This window comes from Rhinopithecus bieti, unplaced genomic scaffold (assembly GCF_001698545.2).
Source record: "Rhinopithecus bieti isolate Rb0 unplaced genomic scaffold, ASM169854v2 scaffold_20101, whole genome shotgun sequence".
Lineage (NCBI taxonomy): Eukaryota > Metazoa > Chordata > Mammalia > Primates > Cercopithecidae > Rhinopithecus > Rhinopithecus bieti.
This window is the reverse complement of record NW_016810242.1, coordinates 2,021,214-2,046,217: the sequence shown is the minus strand read 5'-3', so window position 1 is coordinate 2,046,217 and position 25,004 is coordinate 2,021,214. Positions and strand designations below refer to the sequence as shown.

The 25,004-nt window shown below is 39.8% G+C and overlaps 1 long non-coding RNA gene across 1 annotated transcript in view; it reads left to right on the top strand.

Annotated features, from left to right (window-relative positions):
* The window catches only part of LOC108541899 (uncharacterized), a 232,669-nt gene that overhangs the window by 151,264 nt on the left and 56,401 nt on the right, over positions 1–25,004 (top strand). The window lies entirely within an intron of this gene.

Sequence of the window (25,004 nt, the reverse complement as noted above, 5' to 3'; positions counted from 1 at the left end):
AGGATCTTAGTTTCATTGTCCATCACTGCCACACCCCAATCCCTCATGCAATTCAAGTTGTTGGGCTTAATCTACGGAGCGTTAGCAGTGTGGAGCCTAATTGTTTCAGAGGTCATGCCTGATGCTGCGCATCCCAGCTGGATGGAACTGCATTTCCGGTGCTGATTTGAACTTGAGAAGAGCTGCAGTGTTTCACTGATACGGGGTGAAAGGAAGTTTGGGGATGAGGGGTAAAAGAGAGATCTTCCAGCACCCTTTCCTGTCCCATGTGTTCAAATCCCTGCTGTGCTGCAAACACGTTGCTTGTTCTGGTGAGGTTAGAAGCCTGGTATCTCAATTTATCTGCTTTGCTATAGGATTTGAAAAGAAAAGTTCTCCTAAAGTAGAAAATGTTGTTTGGTTGCCTCTAATAAAATGTATATGGGACTGATTGGGTATGCATTTACTACATGAAATAAGGATACAGAGTGAGGTCTTTACCTCAAGTTAATCACTAGGCATCTTTCATTTATCTGTTGGTTGGCATGAGTGCTCTGTGGCAACTTTGACAAATGTAATCTCATTTTAACCTTGGTTGGGTGGGTGTTTCAGGCTTCCACACTGAAACAAAATGGCAGCCAAATCCTTTTAAATATGCTTCTGTCCACAGTTTGCAATGGACTTTGGATTTTGGTGAAATGTGACATACTAGCAGAGATTGTACATACAGATGTGAGTGCTGTGAATGTCAGTCTATGAATGACACTTTTGGGTTTGAATGATGCTACAACATTCCACCTTACTTCTTCCTAGTGATGTCTCATGAAAGTGGCTTGTAAATGGGTGCTCCTGGTGGGACCAAAGGCAGGTTTCAACACAGTATAGACCCCACGAAGGAGGCAAATGCTCATCACTCCACCCCTTAGGATGGGAACTGAAGCCTTGTAAGAACTGCCTAAAACGGTACCACACTAATTAAGGGGAGAGGCAGAGTTATAAAATAAATCCTGTCTGGTACAAAGCAGGCTATGTGTGGGAGAGAGCGGGGGAGATGGGCAGAGGGTGGAGAGACAGTCAGGCCAATTTAGCAGAGATGGAGCCATGGCACATTTGATGAAGACACTTTCAGAAGTAATTGTTACTGTCGCTTTTTAGCCCTCTGGAAAAATAACCTGAAGCACCAAGAGAAATGAATTTTCTCTCAAGTCACTAAGTAAAGAAATCCTCAAAATAATGATTTTGTACTTCCCAGTGGAAGAGAGAGAGAGAAAGAGACAGAAAGAAAGTGGGAGAGAGAGAGAGAGAGAAAGAGACAGAGGGAGAAAGAGGAAGAGAGAGAGGGAAGAAGAAAGAAGTAGTTTTGCTTTCTTCCGCTTGGAATTTTGAATAATGAGACTCACAGGCTGGAAGGGAGGGCTCCCAGATGAGTAAGTGAGTATAGGGGATGGACACAAGCAGGAACTCAGACGGGCTCGTATCTGGAGTGATCTCACTCTCATTTTCTACACGAGTGAGAGCGCAGCACAGACCATCAATCACAGTCAAACCTCCTCAGAACGCCACCTTTCGCCACGCTCCTCTCACCTCCTCTCTCCCAGCCCCCTCCTTCTCCGAAAAACAGGTGTATTATGTGTGACCAGAATTTTGACCTGCTCCTTTGATGCTATGTAATTTATGTCTTGTTGCAGTGGTGTTTTCTTTAAACTAGACCTGTGTTGTATCTCATCTGGGTATTACTGCTTCTTTCTGTCAATGGATTTTAACACATAGAATTCTTGCAGACTCACTTAGCAAACATTTACTGAGCAAGGACTATATTGCTATGTTAAAGCCTGCTTGTAAATCCTTCTTACCAAGGTCTAAATGGCTGCTTGCTTGAAATGTCAACTCTTCTTGGAGATAGCTGCATTTTAACATAATTTGAGGACCTAAGTTATGGATGGGAAATTACCTTACAGTTCTGGGATTAGAGGAGATGTCCAGGAGTGCTTCTTGTTGAGAAGGGCATTTGGGTGCCCTGAATTATGGCCGCAGGACTGGTTGTAGACTGTTATCTCTTAGGGATAAATGGCTCAGAAGGACACAACAGACATCTTTTTGGACTCCTCATCTTGATTTTGGTCCCTAGATAGTAAGGTTCTTTGGGAATAGGAAAGCCTTAGAATATTAACAGCAAACACTTTCTCCAACCTCTTTCTTTATGTGTCTCTAGGCATTTGGGATCAGAATGCTGCCCTCAATTCTGATAGTGGCAGAGGGGCAAAGGTCCCCTTCCTTCAGACAGGTGACCTCTTCCCACAGCCTAGGGAAGGAGTGTGAGAATAATGGTCCTGCACAGTGGCAGGAAAATCAAACTACTTGTCTAAGACTGGGTTTTGTCTTTTTAAATCATTGCTTCATTAGTGTATCATTCTCTGTCTCCCTGATCTTATATTTCAGTTTCTGGCAGGTTAATCAGAAGGCTGTAGCTAAATCTTCTACTGTCTGTAGGGCACTGGCCACCCTCAGATACACGGCTATGCATGAGGGCTCTTTGGCAACACCAGTTACTTTCTGCCCAGGTTGCTGTATCCCTGAGTCCTGCAGCCACTGGTTACCATGTACGCCTCCCCTTGGTTTCATTCTCAGAATGTCACAGTGACCAGCTTGCAGGTGGCATCCTGCTGTAGATGCTGGCTCAGATTTTCAACCATTATGCTGCCTGTACTGATTTTTTCCATTATTTGCTGCCAGTGATAACTCACTTTGATCTTTCCCTCCTCCTCCTTTTCCCCATGTACTCTTTCTGAATCACTCAGGCTTAGGAACCAGAAAAAGAAGCCCTTTGTTGTAAGGCTAATCCTAGGATTTCTAGGTTTCTTTGGACTCAAATTCTGCCATGAGCAGCCTGGACCCCACAGGTCTTGTTGACGCCTTCCTCACTGTGTTCCCAAGCTCATGTCTTTTCTCCATACTTCCCATGCCAAATAGACATGATTTTTGATTCCTTCTCTTTTGTTGAATCTGCTAAATGTGAAATTCAGATGATTCCACCAATGTCAGACACCACCAACCACTGAACAGTCCCATTATGCTTACCTTTCTTGCTGCACTCTGTCAGGAACAAGCTTATTTCATGTTAAAGTAAATGGGTTTCACAAGCGCTGGAAATAGCATTTGTTGTCTGTCAGTGAAAATATGAGTGTGGGTTACAGTTGAGAAGGATTGTTTAGATATTGGGGGTCTTGATGCTCTGTGAGGAATGAATACAACCCCTAGGTGAAATAACCCAACAGAATGAGCTCTTCCAATACCCAGGGAAGACCTTCTGGAGCCATGAGGAAAGGATGTTACTTCTGTTGCAGGGCAGTGCAACACTAATGAAAAGGTGAGAGGGAGGGATGCATATGCCTGACAAAAGATTCCCTCCCAGAATTAATAGTTACGTTGACGGTTCACTCTGTGCAGTGTTCATTCTAGCACCCAAAGATGATGATTACAACCAGCTCTTATGGGGCACCTTTTATAACTGGTGATGTTCTAAGTATTATACATGATTTTTGTCATTTAATCCTCAGCCCCATGCTATAGAGGAATACTCGTATTATCTGTATTTTAAAAAATGAAGTCCCTTATCTAAAATTGTACAGCTGGTAAGTGTTGAAACTAAACTTTGAACCCAGACAGACTGGTTTCAGACTTTTACTTTTATCCTATATTAATTCCATTTAATGACAATACTTCTAAAATATCAGTGCCTTTCACAGTACTAGCAGACAATAGATGCTCAATGAATATTTGCTGAGAGAAAATATTTGCTAAAAAAAAAAAAAAAAATCTTATCAGAGAAGGGAGTACAGGGTATGGGATATTGTCAGCAGTGACTTTGTCTTCCCAAGACTACAGTCTCAGCTAGGTGGGGCACTAGGTGCGGGCATTTTGTAGGACACCATGGAAGAGATCAAGATCTCCCCTCCTTGTCCCAAAGGTTCAAAATCTCAGAGTCAGAACACAGCTTCTCTGCTCCAGCCACCTTGAACTCTTTATTGTGACTCCTTAGCCATGCCATGTATATCATCCCTCCACACATTGGCTCTTGTCTCCATTGCCTGAAATGTGCTCTCCTCTTTTGTTCACATGGAAAACTCTTCAGCGCTGTTTAAGGACCACTACTTCTCTATCATTTTATCTGACTTCTGCTTTACCTTTTTGAGTCAAAAGTAGCTGTCCTTTCACATTTCAGTTTATATCCAACTCTGCCATTTTGCATTCTTGGCTAACATTTACCACCTATTTTCCCCACTCAAGGGTGAGCTCTTTGCAGGAAGAGTCATGTTTCCTCAGTGTATGTATCCACAATACCAAGCATATCCATAAGGTCAAGCATAGTTCCAGATGCATTCTGGGTACTCATTAGCACAACTGCACCAAATTGTAGTTCCTGCTTGCTACCCTTTGCTCTGTTGTTCCAAAGGCTCAGTGGGCCTGCTTGGGGAGCTCAGGGCCAGAACAATTACAGGGAATGGGCTGCCTATCCTTCTCAAGTTAACTGGCCACCAGCCACTTGCTCCAGGGGAGGGTCAACTTGATTTAAAGGTGCAAGATTGAGGAAGAGTATGTCATGAACTTGACTAAATGATTCTCTTAACCAGTGTCAGCCCACTGAACTGTCTCTTCAATTTTAACTGTTCCATCAGCCAAACAGCTTACTCAGCTTTTCAGAGGCCTATTACTTGTTCTGAAAACATTGGCAACATTTTGGCCTCCAAACTGACTTTAAGCCTGTTATAGATAATGTGTTCTCTCTGGATTAGGTGACACATCTTGGTCGTATTGGAGAAACATCAGTTATGTCCGTGCCTTGGCTGGTAACAGCCAGAATTGAGGGTGTGCCAGCTTGCACCTCATTGCTAACAGACTCCTTAATTAACCTGCTAAATCTAGTGCACAATTCACTGTTGTCTTAGAATTGAGATGCATAATATGCACACTTGTTCTTCCTCTACACTTTTTTATTTGCTCAGGTTATTAGATAGTCAAATTCTCTTGGGTTCTGCATTAAACCTTGTCGAAAGAAGCAAGAATTTGAGAAACACCCAATGGAGTTGATTTCTTTGACAAGACTTGCTATTGCTGCATTTACCCCTCGATAATTGAGTTTCTCTTCCTCCTAATATTTAAACACATCAACTCACTTAATATTAAGTGTCTCCTTTTCTTGTAACGTCTTCATTCTCATAAACTACTGTTTGTAAAATAAAAGGCTGAAGAAGCCCCTTTGCGTTTTCCTTTTATGGAGGCCTGTGCAGTGAGAATGGAATCTCTGCCTTTTCATGCTGCTTGGGCTATGCATATGCATGCCTCCTGTTTGTCATGCCTGAAATAAATTTTCTACCTGTGTTTTTGCTTCATGCTTTGCACACAGTGCCCCAAATTGCTACTCCACGGGAAACTAAGCCAAGGACATGTTGTGTTCCATTTTCATGATGAAATGTAGATTTCCCATTGAACCTAATCAACCTTCATTTCAAAGGGTTGACAAGGCAGATACTTAAAGAATTCACTTGGTGTTAAATTTATGGTACTGAAAAAGAGTCCATTCCAAGAATATTCTCTGATTCTAAAGCTATAGAATTTTTATTTGATTGTTTATTAAATTACATTTTCATTCACTTCAAGTCCCTGCTTCTCAATTCTGTGTCCCGCATAGAGAGACAAACTTGTTGACAGTCACATTGATCTCTGTAACATTCTGTCCCAGACTGAAAACATCTAGTCTTTCAGTCATGCTTCCATCGGATAATTTTTATAGCTGTTGATATATCTGAGATTTTTGCATGAAAAAAATGGTATTTTCTAGTCAAGAAGTAGAAATAATGTACTTTGAGTTAGTAACCATGTGCCAGGGATGTGCTAGATTTTAACATCTGCTAAATCATTTTTTTGCAACTCTGTGGGGTGGGTGCTGTTGTCTCTTTTTCACAAATAAAGGTGTCTGGACTTAAGCTTCTATGCTCTTTCCCCAAAACACAAATAGCAGAGGAAGCAAACTCAGGCTTGCCTTTCCCCAGAGCAATTGCTTTTTTACATTCTGTAAAATGCTTTTCCCTAAAAATCATTGTTGGTGTGGGAAGGCCAACAATATTTAGAATATCAAATGAGACAAAATTCTTCCTGCTTACCCCAGAAGTGACCTAAGAATCACTCTCAACACAGCATCTAAGTAGCCACTATTGATTAATTAGTACTAGTATGCAGACTGAAAATTATTTGCCATTCTATCTGCAAAGCAAGTGTGGACTTTATTACTAGACCATAAGGTTCATACCCTAACCCACTCTCTCAGCAAAGTAGCTCCAATGAAGAGAGGATGGTAATGCAGAGACCTAAGGCACAAAGACCCACTGACCTGAAGAAGCAAGGGTGGTGTCAGCAGGAGTCATGAGTGACACAAACAAACAACACACAAATAAGACATTTTGTGTGTCATTCAGCCAGTTGTGAATTCCTCTGGCAAAAAAAAAAAAAAAAAAAAAAAAAAAAAGGTTTATTTACCTTAGAAGTATCCCATAAAGATATAGCAACCAGATTTCTCTCCCACTCTAATTCACTCTTTCAGGTCATGCTAAACATAATATATAATTATGTAACTTAATGATTCATACCCAATTACATGGTTGTTCTCACCCAGTTTGCACATGCTTCCTAACATCATTGTGTACTTGGCTACCCACTCAGCATCCATTTTCTTCTTTCTAGATCACATCAGCATTTGCTGCCCACTTTCTCCCTCCAGCAACTTCCGCAGCCTAGTCATACATTGTGTGCATCAGGCCTTCACCAGCATGCTAAGATTTGTCCAAGAGTCTTGATGTCCTAAACGGAAGTGACATGTAAAGCTTGGATCTCAAGGTCAAACAGCATGACTTGTGGATAACATAAGTAGGTAAAAATATACACGCCTTTCTCCTTCACTCATATGCCATTTTAGAACACTTGATTAACTATATCTGTAAAATGAGAAGTCTTTTTTTGCTCTCTAAAGCTGAGCCTGCTTCTAAGCGGGGTTAATATGGACAACAGTAAAGCCCTGGTTTTTCTGAAGTCTGGTATGGATTTGGTTATGTGAAGTTGAAGGTACAGCCCTGGAACCAAGCAGAATTGCTTTGCATAATAGAGAAGAAAGTTGGCAAGGAAAGATCCAGGAGTAAATGACAGGCAAAAGGGCAGTTGCATAATTAGATGCAGAGAAACTCCAGTAGTGGCATGGCTGAGAAGTGAATTGGAGGTATAGACGTGTTTAGTGGGAACATTTAAGAGATTTTTTTGGTGTGAGATGTCACACATAAAACTCCTACTTCATCATTTGTTGATACCAGCCCCTATTTTGGCATGATTCCTTTGGTGGACTTGGAAGAGGTACTAAGCTCTCTGTATCCAGGGTAAGTAAGGCAAAAACAGAGGTAGCAAGTTTTTATGCAGGAGCTGCAGGGGTTGCAGAGGCGAGTCTCAAAGAACCTCAGAGAGACATTTTGGAGTCTGAATTGGAATTATCTGAATCAAAGTGTCTAAATTACTAGTATGGCATTTCCCAATCTAAGATTCCTTTTGTGAAACAGAACACACACAAAACTTCAGAAATTATTTTCTCAGCCCTCTCAAGACTGCCAATATTTAGTATCATTCTAGGTATGTGGAAGAGAAGCAAAGTTACTATATAATATGGATGTTTTAGTGCAGGGGTCAAACTACTACTGGGGCCAAATCCAGCCTATTGTATGCTTTTGTAAGTAAAGGTTTGTTGTAACACAGATGCTCCCATGTGTTTATGTATTGCCTATGGCAGTTTTCATGTACGACCCGCAATGCCTAAAATGTGTTTTGTGTGGACCTTTCATTAAAAGTTTACCAACTCCTGTTTTAGGGCATTAGGTCTTTATTAAGCCTTAAATTTTTAGGAGACCCTAGTTGAGAAAGGCTGATTGGTGACATCTTAGATTAAGTAATCAACTTAGAATGGAGCCAGGAATGTGTCCTCACCTCAGATGAACACTAACAGGAGATATTTACTGTACAGACCATTCTGGTCTTTGCCAAGACGACAGTTGAGACTTAGTCATATTTGAAAGAAAGTAGACTAAAAAGAGGAAAACGTTACAGTTGTAACTTTGCCAGGATTCCAGTCTATTTATGACATGGCCTAGGAAACTTAAACCCAGTTGGGAAAAAACTCCCATGAAAGTGTCTATAATGGCCATAGATTGATCAGAACTGAAGGGGAATTCAAATATACACAGTCCCCTTTCTCAGAGAGACATGTTTCTTCTAAATTTAGATATGCAGTGATGGCAGGCCCAAGCACCAGTTTGAGGATTTTTTTTTTTTTTTTTTTTTTTACTCATTTTGCACATTCAAAACCTCTTTTTTGCCTTGGCCTATTTAGAGTCCTTGTACCTGGTGCCTGAGAACCAAATTGGATGTGGGCTCTGTTTAGAGATATAGCCTCTTTGAGCTTTGTGTGCAGATACTTATCAATCTTGTGCCTCAGTGGCCCCACCATGTCTTTTCCTGTGGCATTGTTTAATCCTAAGACTTCTGTCCTTTAAGAAGGTTTTTACCCTTGCCTTGACATCCCTTTTAGCTAGGGCATTACCCTTGGAAGGCTCTAAAACAGAGGTTGCCGTTGACGTTTCTGAAGTCTATGCCCCTAAGCACATCTGCCATGCAATTCTTATTTTTCCTCTGCTTTTAGATGTTATAAGCCTTGAGTAACATTTTTTTCACTGTAATATTTTTATCCAATAATGGGATATGTCTCTAATGCTTCATTTTCCTTGCTAGTTTCTCTATGCCTTTTAAGAAAAGCTCAGCTGAGATTTTGACAGTTTAACTTTCTTCTTTAGTTAGTTCCTTTCCTTCTCTACCATGACATGGTGGAAGGCTAGCAGTATTAGCTGGACTAAGCACACTCTTTCCTCTTTCCTTTTTGAGCTCTGCACTAGACAGGGATGATACTCAAGTATTTGACAATTAGAAGGGCACAGTCACTAACAAATAGAAGGAAATGCTGACTGTAAATAAGACATATGGCCATGCTGGTATATACTGGTGCTGAATATCAGCCCAGCCCTAGACATTGGCTTTTTAAAAATTTATGAGATATATATATAAAATAGTGGGAGACTTTACAGTAAGACATGATGTCAGTGAGTTCTGGTCAATAAGGTAATCTGTTGTTCAAGCAAATCCACTTTGGCTTCCAAACCTGGAGTTGGTAAACCTAAGTGGTAGCATTGCAGCAGACCAACATCCAAACCGGAACAGGATTTCATCTTTTGTTATTTTCCCCAGGTCCCTGTTAGTATTTTTTCTGTATTCCTCATATTCTCTTAGAGGCCAAATTTCACAAATTTTGGCCTACTTCAATAGCTGCATCTGCACCATTGTGTGCTGGAGCTGACTTGCATTGGCTCCTAGAGCTGGCTGTGCACATCTCTTCCAACTTTGTGTTCAGTAACTTTACATTGGATGCTTGAAATCAGTCACGGAGGGAGTATTCATATCTCAGAAATCGGCAAATGCTACAAATAAGGTTATTATTATTTTCCAGAGAGTGGATTGTTAAACAATAACCAACACAATTCCACCTACAATAACTAGTCTCCTTGAAATTTACCCCCATAATGCTGCAAGTATTTTAAGTTGATCTTTACTAAAGTAGTCTAATTTTTTCTCCTGAAACCTTTTGTATAGCTATTCCAACTTTCAAGAAGTGGTCCCAGTTGCTCTTTCATAAATTACCTTCAGCTTTAAAAGGGGTGTTTTCTTGGATTCAGGCTTCCTTTAGCATTGGTTAAGCTCTTATTCCTTGCTCTGTGGGATTTCTTTGGACTAGAGCAACGCTTTTGTATCTAAAACAAAACATTTCCTTCGCTTTTCTAATCTCTTCTCTTTGAGCCATTTGATCTAGAAACATCTCATTTTCCTTTTTATATTTGTCTATTGACATCCAAGATTTTATTTTCACGTTCAGATGGGTATAGGCAGTTCTCTAAGAGTTCCTAAGGAATTTTTTATATTTCTTCTATAGCTTCTGATATGGTATTAAGATAATTCATATTTTTAAAGCAAAGTCCATTTCTTTTCTTAGCAAGCTTGATTCCTGGGGACTACTCCAGACAAAGACCTTTTAGCTTTTAAATTCATAATCATAATCACTGCAATTTTAAAATTACTTAACCTAAGAAGACACCCTATTTTTTTTTTTTTTTTTTTTTTGAGACACAGTCTCAGTCTGTCGCCCAGACTGCTGGAGTGAAGTGGCACAATCTCGCGTCACTGCAGCCTCTGCCTCCTGGGTTTAAGCAATTCTCCTACCTCAGCCTCCTGAGTAGCTGGGACTACAGGTGCATGCTGCCATGCCTGGCTAATTTTTTGTAATTTTTGGTAGAGACAGGGTTTTACCATGTTGCCCAGGCTGGCCTTGAACTCCTGAGCTCAGGCAATCCACCTGCCTCAGCCTCCCAAAGTGCTAGAATTACAGGCATGAGACACCGCGCCTGGCCACCCTATTTATTTATAAAATAAAGATTCCTATTCTTTAAAAAATGCTCATTAATAAAATCCACCATCCTTTTGTGGATGAGAAGACAAAGTCGGGGTGTTTAAAACCTGAGGTCTTGGACAAAACCTAGGTTAATTAGTAAATCTGGAGCCAACCCAGTATCATGACACCGAGGATAACCTTTGGCAACTCATGAACATGCTGCACAATCTAAGAAGTTAGCATCTCCCCACTTCTCAGGCTTTGAATGCAATTCAAAATAACATAAATAATATAAAATGATAAAATAATATAGAAAAACTAACTTCTAGAATGTACCTCCTCTTCTTTTCAACTAATTTTCTTTCAAATGTCAGCTCTAATATCACCTCTATGAAGATTTTCTGACTCTCCAGTGTATTTGGTCTTCCCTCTGTACTTTTGTTGGTTCTGTTTTATTATACCTGTATTGCATAATAATTCTTTCTTTCATTGTTCTATAACACTAGGAAGTAATCTTCCTTGATGAGAATATCTTTTATTCTTCTTCATAACCCCAGGACCTAGGGCAATGTCTGTTGCATTGTTGAAACTTTATAACATTTGGTTGATAATATAATGCAGCATTTGTTCTAGGATTTGTCCAGTTTACATAAAAAAAATTAAGAGATGTCATGGAAAATCAGTTATTTGATGCAGTGTCCTCCATTTGAAAGTTACTACTCCTTTAGTTTGACCTGGTAGTAGAGCAAATTAAAGGTAGTTATGCTACCATTGAGAGGAATTGTTCCATTTTATTCTTCTTCTCCAGTGAGTCCAAAATCTACTTGGAATTTTCCATTGGAGGGTGTGATAGTAGAAGGATACAGAGTAACATCTTGCTTGGGTGGTCCAATGACTTAGTCTAATTCACAAATACACCCATGTTTTTATGATCTAAGGAAATAGGTTCAGGGTTTGAAGTCAGACAATCTGGATTTCTACTGCTTGGTTGTACCAATTAACGGTTGTGTGCTCCTAAGCAGGTCATTTAATCTCAGTGAGCCTCTGCTTGCTTATTCATAAAGTGGACGTAATATCTATTCCCAGGAGCTGATTTAAGATTATATTCGATACTTCGTAAACATTTATTCTCTAGAAATCAGTATTTTTATGGGAGTGATGATTGCTAGAGTCAGCTAGAGTTAACTGTGGGCTTGGACCCTATTAAGTAAAAGAGAAACCCAGTATAATATGAATCAACTGCCGTTTCTCCTCTGACATTTAAGGATATTCATCTTTCTCATCACAAAAAGATTTAGCTTGGAAATAGCCCTGCTTCATGGCTCATCCTGAAGTGAGATTTTTTTTTTGTCTTTGTTGAAAGTTTGAACTGATACAATTCCACTGCCTTCTCTGCCCTTAATCAGGGACCACATCGGCCTTCTTTTACCTTTCAAGTCCCCCCACTCTCTCTCTCTCTCCTCTCTCTCTCTCTCTACATAAGTTATTTACTATATACTTCAATCGTCGTTTCTTGTGATTGTATAACTCAGAAATTGGTCTAAAGCCATAAGCTTTCAAACTGGCAGCTGTTCTTATTCCTCACAAAGCACAGGGGCCAGGAAAAATCAAGGAAAATCTGTTGGAAGGAGGAAAAATTTCACTTCTTTTCTTTTAAGTTCTTTAAATTAAAAAAATAACCATGCGAGTTGTTATTTATGTGTTTTCATTCTCCGTGTTGCCTGAATAACATTCATATTATGCGCCAAGGAGATTTCGAGTATCACTAGACTTATTGATATATAGGATATAGAAAATTCATATTCTAATCAGAGATGGTGTATAAAGCTTGTTCTGGTCCCTATAAGCAAAAAATGCTTTTCATCTTCTCTTGGAGTCTGTATCCAGGTCTAATAATGAAGTCATATTTTGGTAAATAAAGAGAAGATTTTCTTCAAGGTATTATCCCCACCTCAAAATCTTCCCCTAATTTTAGCACAAATTAAATTTTAATTTCAGGTCTTCCTTTACCTATGAAGCTTTATTTTTTGTGAAAAGACAAATGGTAGTTATTAACCATGAACTCTTCTGAATAAATAAAGAATCTGAAAGAGTTTTTGAAAAGATTTTGAGGAGATTGTGTATATGGGCATGGTATGTAAAATTAGCAAGAAGAGGCTCGGGAAGTAAAATAAAGAGAATGAAGCAGTTACCGTATAATTGACCATTTTATGTATGAAAGAAGAGTCATACTTAACTGGAACTCATATACATGGAATGAGAATTCAAAGGTCACTCTAAAAAGTATGGGAAAAAAGAGGCAGTAAGAGTCTTGGTCAGGAGAGGGAGTGGAGAGAACAAAGTGGGAATGTGAGATAAAGAACAGAGAGATGCCCAGAGGACTGACTTACATCTTGTTCCTTGTCCAAGAGTAACAGACATGTGAGGTGGGGCAGGCTTGGCTGGCTGAGTTTTCCTACAGAATAATTTATTGTGTCCTTTCGTAGGTTTTCAGTCAGCCATCAGATTTCCATGTGCTGAACACAGAAGATACAAAAAGTCCACATAGTCAGCTAATCCCCAGGTTCCTCATTTTTTAGGTCTTCTCATCAGGTGTGATTCACAATTTATAGTTGTGCATGCACACACATGCGAGCGAGAGAGAGAGAGAGTGACTAAGGGCATAGATTCTGGAGTTAAACTGTGTGATTGCAAACACTAACACTGTTCCTTACTAGATGTGCAAGTTACTTAACCTCCATATGCTTCAATTGCTTCATCTGTAAAATAGAGATAATAATGTTACCTACCTCATTGGCTGTTTTGGTAACTAAAGAATTCATATATTTAAATATATAGTAATATATTCTATCAATTTTGCCCTGTTGTAACTCTGGAAAAAGATACTGGATGTCATGCATAATTATACTACCTGATTGTATACAGCTTCTTAGTAGTCTATCAAATGACTGTGACCAGCATATACATTGACTACACTTGGATCAGATTTGTTTGTTGTCCAATCAGTGGTCAACCCTTTTTTATGAACAGCTGAGGGCTATTTCCCACAGGAGAAGGCTGTGGGCAGATAGTTGTCCTTAGGTGGCTATATGGTTTGCCTGTGTCCCCACCAAATCTCATCTTGAATTGTAATTCCCATAATCCCCACGTGTCATGGGAGGGACCCAGTGGGAGGTAATTGAATCATGGGGGTGGCTACCCCCATGCTGCTGTTCTCATGATAGTGAGTGAGTTCTCACGAGATCTGGTGGTTTTATAAGGGGCTTTTTCACATTTTGCTCTGCACTTCTCCTTTCTGCTATCATATGAAGAAGGGAATGTTTGTTTCCCCTTCTGCCATGATTATAAGTTTCCTGAGGCCTCCCCAGCCCTGTGGAACTGTGAGTCAATTAAACCTCTTTCCTTTATAAGTTACTGTCTTTATTAGCAGTTCTGTCTTTATCTCAGGTCTGTCTTTATTAGCAGTGTGAGAATGGACTAATACAGAAGGGATGGTGAATGTGTCAAGTTCCATGACTGACAAGCCCGTGTTAGGAGGGATTAGTGTAAAGAAGATGCCTTATCTAATTAACTAAATCCATCTATCATGCTGGTATTAAAATCTCTGACCCTTCTTTCTTTCTCATTTAACTCTGTAATTACTTCAATTACACATTTCTTCAGTTATTATAATTATGTATTATTTGTATTGAAGACATTCTTAGGTGGTACAATATTGGCAACATAATCTCTAAGTTTCCTTCCTGTTTTGATATTGAATTTCAGTGTCTTTATAATAATACCTATTAGTTTTGTGGCCAGAATCTTGTCCCTCTTGTTTATTGCTATTTTTTCATCATTAGAGTTGTGCTTGACTTGTGACAAGGGCTCAATAAACATTAGTTGAATGAATGAATAAAAAGGAGGCTTAGAAGGGCAAAGTAGTTAGGTGTTGGGTGATGATTGGGCATACATTTCATGGGTCTCCCTCTAATGTTTAATGTCTAATGTTCTTCTATTTTAAGATGGAAATGTACCCATTATTCATTTTTTTTACTGTTTTTTTTTTTTTGTTTGTTTGTTACTGGACCACAGTAAAGCCTCTGGAGGTCATGCAGTGAGCAAAGCCAAGCCCTGTATAGGCAGGAATAAGGGATAGAGGTGCTCACACTGGCAGTTGAACTGGCATATTGTTGTTTTTTGGAAAAAAACTATCCCCAAAGTCACTCTGCAGTTGCCATGGATACTATCTTGGGTGCTCTGAAGTGTCATTCCACAGTGAAAAGAATCATACAGAGTTGGGCTTAAATCCCAGGTCTACTCTTTATTGCTGTATGTCCTTGAACAGGCTGTTTAAACGTTCTAGAGCCTCGGTTTCCTCATTTTAAAAATGCATAGATAGCAGGGTTGGTTTGAGGGTGATGATAATAATGGTTGCCATATAGTAAACATTTCCCATTTACTAGTCAAAGTGCTACCTATTTAATCCTCCTCAATTATTCTGTGAAGTAGGTTTTATTACTCTGCCTAAAAGATGAGAAAACTGAGGTGTGAAGAGGCTAGCTAACTTGTCAAAGATCATATAACTAGTAAGAGATGGAACTAAGATTTGGCTTGAATCTCATACCTTGGCTAGAGATAACTTATGGAAAAATGGCTGGCACATATCATGCATTTAATAAATAGAAGTATCTCATTCTCATCATTTCTTTCCTTGTCAGAGAGCTTTTAAGACCTTCCTTTCCACCCACCCCACTTCTTCATACATACTCATGAACTTTAGAGACCTTATAAATGAAGTGAGACCACAGCCAACAAAACTGGCTGCTTTCTAGTCAATGTCAGGAAAGGCAAGTCCGTTTCCTTGATTTTAGGATCATTCAGGGGTTGATAGGTATCTTATAGTGGCATGCTCAGATCCCAACATCTGGGTAACAATGGACAAGGGTAGGCTTCTCTGCCTAAGTAAACACAGAGAAGTGGTGTATTAGGGCCTTTTTCCTACTTACCATTGTGCATCGGCATGCCTTTCCAAGCCCCCTAAGCAAGATATGAGAGATTCTATATAAAACCAAATTTGATTCTGTCCTCTGGATCAAATAAATGATTACACCCTGGAGGGCTAAAACTATTATACAAGAAGAAAGGGAAGAAGAGGGTAAATGCTGAGTTGGGGAATAATTACTGCCAAAGGTGAAGGCGATTGACTGGGAGTATGATACCTGTGTAATTGAGGCAAAACGAATATAAAAATCTGTGCTTGTTTCTAGAGTGTGCATTCAGAGGTCCTTGGCGACTGGTGTGTACCGCAGGTGGGTGCTTAAATGTCTGCTTCTCTTGGATCTTTGCTTTTATAATCTGCTTTTACAAGGCCTATTTAAGGAGTCCACTTTACTGCTGGCAGGGGAGTGGAGCACAATAAAGCTATATTTAAAAAATAATTCCAGTTATCTTAAATTTCTTATGGCATTCCAAGAGTATTAAATCTGCAGACAAAGGTAATGTGCAACTCTCTCCTGACCTTAAAAAAGACTTCTGGTAATGGTTGAGTTTCTCAACATAAGCTCTGATAGTGGAGTGAGTGGGAAGGAAGACCAGCGAGCCTGACCTGGATCTGCCTGTGTAATCTCCTGGCTTGGGGGTGGTGGGATTCTGTTCTTTGTTAGAAGCTGGACTTTTTTTCTGATTTTTTTTAGGAGCCTATTTCAGATTATCGTTTTGGACTCTAGGGAGAATTACATCTCAGCCAACCAGTTATACTGAATAAACAAACAAGGGGCAAGGCAAGGTTATAATTGAAGAAATTCTGTCTAAGATCTTGGCTTCCTCGTCTCCCTGTCCACTTTCTAGGTTGCTGATATGGTTTGGCTCTGTGTCCCCACCCAAATCTCATTCTTGAATTGTAGTCCCAACATGTGATGTGGGAGGGACCTGGTGGGAGATAATTGAATCATGGGGTGGTTTCCTCCCTACTGTTCTCATGGTAGTGAATAAGTCTCATGAGATCTGATGGTTTGATCAGGGGTTTCTGCTTTTGCGTCTTCCTCATTCTCTCTTGGGCTACCACCATCCATGTAAGACAGGACTTGCTCCTCCTTGCCTTAGCCATGATTGTGAGGCTTCCCCAGCCACATGGAACTGTAAGCACAATTAAACTTCTTTCTTTTGTAAATTGCCTAGTCTTGGGTATGTCTTTATTAGCAGTGTGAAAATGGACTAATCTAGTTGCCAGTTTCATTTCCACGATGAGTTTGGGACTCAGTCTGGATGTAATATGGTTTGCTAAAGGAAATGTGCTATTCTGTTGGAAGTTTGGAGCTCATACCAGTTTTCCCTGATTCCTTTTTCTCTTCCTCTTCCTCTCTCTCGTCTTTCTCCATTTCCTCCCTGTCCTCCTCCTCCTTCTTATCTGCTTCCCTGTCTTCCTCTTCTTCCTTTCTTTAATGTCCTTCTCAAATGGACAATAGGTTTCATACACTGTCCTTCCTCTACTGCATTTTTCACTTTACTTTGTTTTCCTTTCCTCATCTGTCAAACCTAACCCATCTCCTATAGTTTTGTTCTGAATATCTCTTCCTTCTCCCTCCACAATATTTTCCATTTCTTCAAAATAATATTACTTATTTACCACCTTTTTCAAAAGAACTCGTATCTTTAATGGTCATCAATCCCTCCACCCCCGGGGGACTGAAGTGGGGGTGAAAAGCTTTGTTCCTCAAGATACAGATGGACTGATAGGAGAGGGGAGAATGGAGCAGGAAGACTTTTCCCAGGCCACCAGACAAATTAGCCTGGACTGAGTGCAGCCTACTTATTTCTGGATGACTCTGTTGATCCCATCCAACAGGAGACCATTTTGTCAACTGTCTGAACATTTGTATGAAGCATTGAGTTTATTTATCTGTTGGTTTTCATTCCCATCCCCAATAAGTCTATAATTATTTGCTTTTTGAAGGCAAACATAAATATTGTTAAAAGCCTTCCATAGGTTTACTCATCCACCATGCTAAGAAACACAAAAGGAGCAGCAGGGCAGCAGAGACAACACTGGTGAGAGCATGGTCATGGCAGCACTGCAGCCCAGCATTCAGGAAGGCTTTGATTCTGAGAGAAGCAGAAAGTCAGTGGTGAGAGCTCAACAAAATACCTGAGCACCAGTCAGCAAAGGAAGAAAGGAGCATGGGGTGGCGGGCCTTGTGAAAGGTGTGGTGAAATGTACTGTGGCTAGAATTGGTAAAGAGGCAGAAGCCATGCCAGTGTGGGTACAGAATCAACACAGATGGGTGAAGCAGGATGGGGTAAGAAGGCTAAGCTTAGAGGGCTGGGATGGCCTTAGAGCTGCACTACCTAGTCCCCCTTCAAAGAACTAGTTGTTTTAGCTATACAGAGATCTAGTTGCAGACAGCCTTCAGTCCTCAGGCCACTTAGGGATTGCATCAGCTATGAAAGTACCTGCCTGAGGTGACCTGAATCTACTGACTGGCAGAGATGGGAAGAAAAAGTCCCGGTCTCTTCAACCCAATGCAGACCCAGTTTGCTGGAGCATTAGAGCCCCAGAGCTTCCTGTGGGATTGGCTGACACTATTGTTTGGGTTTGTATTGCAACTCAGTTCCTCTCACTACCCACAGTTACTTCCCTGAGGAGCATCCTCCACAGTAACCTCCATCTCAGTCTGCTTCCTGGAGAACTCAACAGTTGGTACCATGAGTAGTCCAAGAAAGCAGGTGTGAAGATGGAATTTTGGAGCTAGGTGACTTACTACCCATCTGGCAATGAGGATCCCATTACCAGCAGAGCACAGACAGTCCCTGGCACAAGGCAGAAGTTATTAAAACTTTCACCAGAGTTGAATGGTATACAGTGGAAGAGAATATACTAGCTGATAATGTTGTGCACAAAGTGTTTGAGAAATATGGGAGAAATTGTAACTAGGAGAACAATGGAATTGAGCAGCAATTGCTAAGCTCAATTGATGTACTAGACTGAATGTCAGGAAACCTTGGCCTATGAACCAAATTTTGCCCACTGCTTTATTTATTTTATAAATAAAGTTTGATTGGAACAAAGCCATTCTATTCATTTACATATTATTCATAGCTCTTTTGCACTACCAAGGCAAGTTGAATAGTTGTGATAGAGAGTTTATGGACTTAAAGCCTAAAATGATTACTAGGGTCTTTATGAGCCTATAAGGAAAAAGTTTGCTGACCTCTGAACAAGAAGAAAGGACAGGGAAAGAGGAAAGAGAAAGATTATCAAGCAATTGCAAAACCAAGTGTGAAACCCAGAAGACTTTTTTGGCAAAGTAGAAAGGGGCTCTCATCTCATGCAGTGGAGGGTAGAGAAAGCTACAGAGCTAAACCAGGACTTATTCAGTGAAGTAGCTGAGCTCCAAAAAAAGGTAAACTCTGAACCAAGGCAGGTCTGCTATGCTAAGGTGAGGACTCTGGTTAGAAAAGAAGAGAACACTGACACACAGGATAGGAGCATCTAGGTCGATGCCTCCAACAATCTTGACTTTCCAGATGCCTCTGAACCTTTTGAGCCTATAGAAGTGCCCCCTATCCCTATTAAGAGCTAGCATGCCCCCTTTATTACTTGAAAAAAATGCAGAGATCTCTCCTCTGAGAAACAACATGTGCTCCTCTCAATATCTGTGCTATCTTCTCTCCTGGTCATTAGACCTATGTGTAGCAGCCAGACGTGTGCTGAGCCTGGAAAGAAAGGAAAAAGACTTTGCCTAAGTGGAGCTGGAGGGTTTACACAGCATATACTGGCAGGAGATGGGGGAGTATGTGTGAGACTGGATTCTAAGTCACTTGATCAAGGGGACTAAAAATATGGTTGGTGTATTAGTCCATTTTCATGCTGCTGATAGAGACATACCCAAGATTGGGCAATTTACAAAAGAAAGAGGTTTAATTGGACTTACAGCTCCACATGGCTGGGGAAACCTCAAAATCATGGCGGAAGGCAATAAGGAGCAAGTCACATCTTACGTGGATGACAGCAGGCAAAGAGAGTGTGTGGAGGGGAACTCCTCTTTTTAAAACTAGATCTCGAGAGACTCATTCACTGTTAGGAAAACAGTGCAGGAAAGACCTGCCCCCATAATTCAATCACCTCCCACTGGGTTCCTCCCATAACTAATACACGGGAATTGTGGGAGTTACAATTCAAGATGAGGTTTGGATGGGGACATGGCCAAACCGTATGAGTTGGTTAAGAGAGATTTTATTGAATTAAGAGTATTCTTTTGAGTTACAGGGTTCAATACTATGGCAAGAACCCTAGAGATATGGCAAACTTGTTACAAAGATAGCTCTGGGAACATAAAAATGCAATATCCCACACCTAGTCAGGATAAAATGTCATAGTTTTTATGGAAGAAGATGGACGAAATTAATAAAAGAGGCAAGAAAGTAGGTATGCCAAAGTGGATATAATATCTAAAGCCCAAAACCCCACCTGATATTGTGTTCTATGGGAAGACCCGGCAGGTATACAATTTACCAAGGCCATTAGGAAAGCTCTGATGAGAGGATCACTAACATCAAGAAGTTCAGCAATGGCTCTCGTTTATAGACCAGGGATAATGGTAGGAGAAACCATTACAGAACAAAGTTCACTGATAGCAATGGGATGATTGGATCAACAAAACAATTGAACCCAGGTAACAGCATTTAACAGTCAGGTGGATGTAATTTTCATAAAAAGTAGCAGGGTTGGAATGGTAGCCAGGAAGATATGATCTGCAGAGAGTTATGAATTGTTAACAGACTGTGGCATCCCTCAGGGCTAAATAAATGTGCATCTAACAAGGGTTCAACCTGTAAAAAGATCATTTAAAAACATCTCAAGATGGATCATCAGGAGGTTCAGGCAGTCACCCTAATAAAATCATGTTTCTTTGCCAACTTTCTTGTCCTGAGACAGTTTTTGGATTCTGAAGCCATTGATTGAAGAGGAGACTGGGCCTGTGGGAGGAAAGACTGCAACACCATGGCTAAAATTCACAGTAATAATCTCTCCAGTCCTCCCACAAAGGGATATATAGCAGTTTGCTCAGGGACATTGTAAAACAGAATACCTAAATATTTCAGGACTGTTGGACACAGTCTTAGAGTCAATATTGATACCTGGAGACATGAAATGTTTTTCTGGTTTGTTAAGATAATATTATATGGGGCTTAGGTTAAACATAAATGTGAAAAAATGCAGCTCATGGGTTCATTGGTTTTGTGATTACCCTGTGGTAATTTCCCCAGTACCCAAAAGTATAAATAAGCTAGAAATATCTGATAATTGTGAACTTCCATATTTCGGTCCTTGGCCTGTGAGGTAAAAGCTATCTATCATAGTAGTTGGTGGTCAAATGCAAGTGCTTGAACTTCCCTACCCCTAGACAAGATATTAAATAAAAAACAATATTGCATTCCATGGGAGAAGAGAAGTTAGTGCTGCCATTAAGGATCTAAAGAAATCAGGAGTGGTAGTCCCCATCATATCTTCATTTAAATCACCAGTCTGGTTCCTGTAGAGAAACCAGACTGATCCCATCACAAACTTAAACAAGTTATAATTTGTATTGCATCTGCCATGCCAGACGGGGAATCTCTTGCCAAAAAAAGTTAACATGGCCTCAGGTACATGGAATGTGCCCACTGACTTGGCAAATGTGTGGTTCCTTATTCTGGTTAGAAAAGAGGATCAGAAACAGTTTGCTTTTCTATGGACTGGACAACAATATATACATTTATGCCCTCCACATCCCCAAATGCACTCAGGGCTAATTCTACTATCTTCTGTCACAATATAGTCTAAAGAGATTCAGGTCATGTGGATATCCCAAAGAATATCACATTAATATACTAAATCAAAGACATTATGCTAATCACGTTGGGCAAATGAGAAGTGACTAGCATGTTTGAGGTCTTGGTAGCATACAGACTCTCAAGAAGGTAGAAGATAAACTCTATGAAGATTCTAGGGGCCCACAACATCAGTAAAATCTGAAGTCCAGTGATCAGGGGCATTCTAGAACATCCTTCTCAAAATAAATGCAAATTATGCATCTCGTTCTTCCTGTCACAAAGAAAAAAGCAATAAGCCTTTCAGGCCTTGGAATCAGTATAATTCACACCGCATATATTACATGATACAAAAGGCTGCTAGCTTTGAATGGGACTAGAATAGAAAAGGGTTATTCAGCATGTCCAGGGTATGGAACAAGCAGCCTGTCACTGGGGTCATATAATATAGCACACCTTACAGTGTTAAGAGATATAATTGGTGGGAAAAGATGCCATGTGGAGTTTATGGCAAACTCCAATAGGGAATAACATGGTGTCTTGGAGTTCTGGAGCAAGGTCATGCTATCTACAGTGAAGAATTATACTCTTTGAAAAATAGCACTTGGAATGCTACTGGGCCCTAGTAGAGACAGAGTAAAGACAGATCATGGAGCATCAAGTGGTGATGCATCTAGAACTTCTCCTCATCAGGATCTAGATTTGGTCAGGCCTAGCAAATTCCATGGTTGAGCAGGCCCAACAACAATTCATTGTAAAATGTAGTTGTGCCTTGTAAGTCTGAGATCAAGTACAAAAAAGACAAGAGGGCATATGCAAGCAGGATGAACAGGTGGCCCAGATCCCATGTCATCCATCACTCTTGTACCAGTGCTTCCCTCTCGACCAATGACCTGTGGGATTGCCTTACGACTGGCTAACGAAAGGAGAAAATTAACAGAGCTTTGTTTAAAGATGAGTTAGCTCTTTATGTGGGAGTTAGCTCTTTAAATGGATAATAGGTGCACTACATAGGCACTCAGGGGTGGATTTGAAAGATTGTGGCAAACAATCTTCCAATAGGCAGAGCTTCAGGCTGAGCACAGTAATACACTTTGTGTTGAGGAAAAAAAATGGCCCAAGGTTATAATTTACATAGACTCATAGGCAGTGGAGGATAACCCGGATGACTTGTTAGGAATCTGAAGAAACAAGATTTGGAGATTGAGACCAAGAAATTATGGGGTTGAGGCATGTTGGTAAATATACGGAAGTGGAGGGATTTGTGAAAATTTTTGTACCACACGTTAATACTCGTCAGAGAATACCCATCATGAAAGAAACTCTAAATGACCAAGTAGACAAAGTAACTTGGCCAATGGATGTCAATCAGCCTCTTCCATTGGTCACCGCAGTGCTGATCCAATGGTCACATAATGAAGTTTTGCTCGTGATCATAGATGAAACCTACACATGGGCCCAAAAGATTATGTGTGGGCTCCTACTTTTCAAGGCTTATCTAGCTACTGCCACTACTGAATACCCAAACTGCCCACAAAGAAGACCAATGCTTAGCTTATAACATGACACCAACTCTTACGGAGACAAGTGGATACTTGGTGGCAAACTAAATATATTGGTCCCATTTTATCCTGGAAAGGGGTATCATTTATTCGGAAAAGAATAGACATATGTTCTTAGAATAGGCTTTCCTTTTCTTCCCCAGGCAATACCACTGTCTGGGGACTTAGTGTATGACCATATATAACATCATGTAAGACCAGAAGACCAATTTTGCAGTAATTAGAATTTTGTATGGTGTTCTATTCCTATTAGTGAGACTACCTGAGTCTATAAATTGGGTAAAAGCAAAAATGCTCCAGTTACCAACACTTTTAATGATCTACTTGAGGAATTTGTGTTTCTGGAATCTACAGATTTAAAGATCTTTGTCCCCAAATGGAAAACACATTATAAAGCAAGCATCCCATTGAAGTAAAAATTATAGTCACTACCTGGGAATTTAGGGTTATTTGTGTCCAACTACCAATAGGCATGAAAAGGCATAATCTTGGCAGGGGAAACTGATCCTGATCCAAGAGGAAATATGATTGCTATTACCTAAGGAATCTGTTTGGCATCCAGCTGATCTACTTGGGTAGCTTTTGGTTCTTTGTTGCCTATTTTTAATAGTAACTGGATGAGTGCAGAAAACTCAGCCTAATAAGGGCATTTGACCAGGAACTCAGACCACTCATGAGTTCCATTTCACACCATCAGGTAAGGTCACACCACCATATAAGATGAAAATCCATTTCACATCCATCAGGTAAGCCACTGGAGCAGAGGAACTAGGTGAGGATGGGGGAATCTACAATGGATAGTGTAACAGGAAGATGATTAGTATTAGTTGTGGCTCTGAGATCAACTCCAGTTTATCCCAATAACTGGGGCCAGGACTAGAATGAGGGGACAAGGTGCAAAATTTAGGGAGACATTCAAGGTCATGCAAGTGCTGACCCTGCACCTGTATGATCCTGAGCATGAATGCTTCCTTAAGAATGAAGCATCTGCAATCCAGCAGAAAAACAAAACATTTATAACATATAGGAGCATAACAAAAATTTTAAGCATATATGAACCTAACAACAGAGCTCCAAAATACGTGACATCACAACAGATAGGATTGAAAGGAGAAACAGATAATTCAACAATAATAGTTTGAGACTTTAATACCTCATTTTAAATAATAAATAGAACAATTAGGCAAAATGTTAACAAAGAAACAGAAGACATGAACAAGGCAATATTCCAACTAGATCTGACATCTATGGAATACTTCACTTAACAGTATAATATGCAGTCCTCTAAATTACCCACCGAACATTCTCCAGAATGTATCTTATGTTAGGCCATAAAACAAGCTTCAGTAAATTAAAAAACATGGAAATCCAATAAATTATGTTTTCCAACTATAATAAAATAAAATTAGAATCAGTAACAGAAGAAATTTGGGGATATATATATATATATATAAACACACTTTCAAACAACCAATGAGTCAAGCTAAGGAAATTAGAAAATACTTTGAGATAAATAAAGACAAGGACACAACATACTGAAACTTATGAGATACAGCTAAAACAGGAATTGGAGGGAAATCTATAGTATAAATGCCTATTTTTTTTTTTAAAAAAAAGATCTCAAGTCAGTAACCTAACTTCCCACCTTAAAAACTTAGAAAAGAAGAGCAGACTAAACCCAGAGCACACAGAAGAAAGGAAATGAAATTAAAAAAAAAGACAAGAGTGGAAATAAATAAAATAGAGAATAGAAAAACAATACAGAAAAATCAATAAAACAGAAAGCTGGAGAGCCAAATCGGGATCGCAATCCATTCACAACTGCCACAAAAATAATAAAATACCTAGGAATATAGCTAACAAGGGAGGTGAAAGATCTCTGCAATGAGAATTACAAAACACTGCTCCAGAAAATCAGAGATGACACAAACAAATGGAAAATCATTCTGTGCTCATGGATAGAAAGAATCAATATAGTTAAAATAGCCATACTCCCAAAAGCAATTTATAGATTCAAGGCTATTCCTATCAAACTACCAGTGATATTCTTCATACAAATAGAAAAAAAAAAAAAACTCTCTTAAAATTCATATGGAACTGAAAAACAGCCTGAATAGCTGAAACAAACCTAAGCAGAAAGAAAAAAG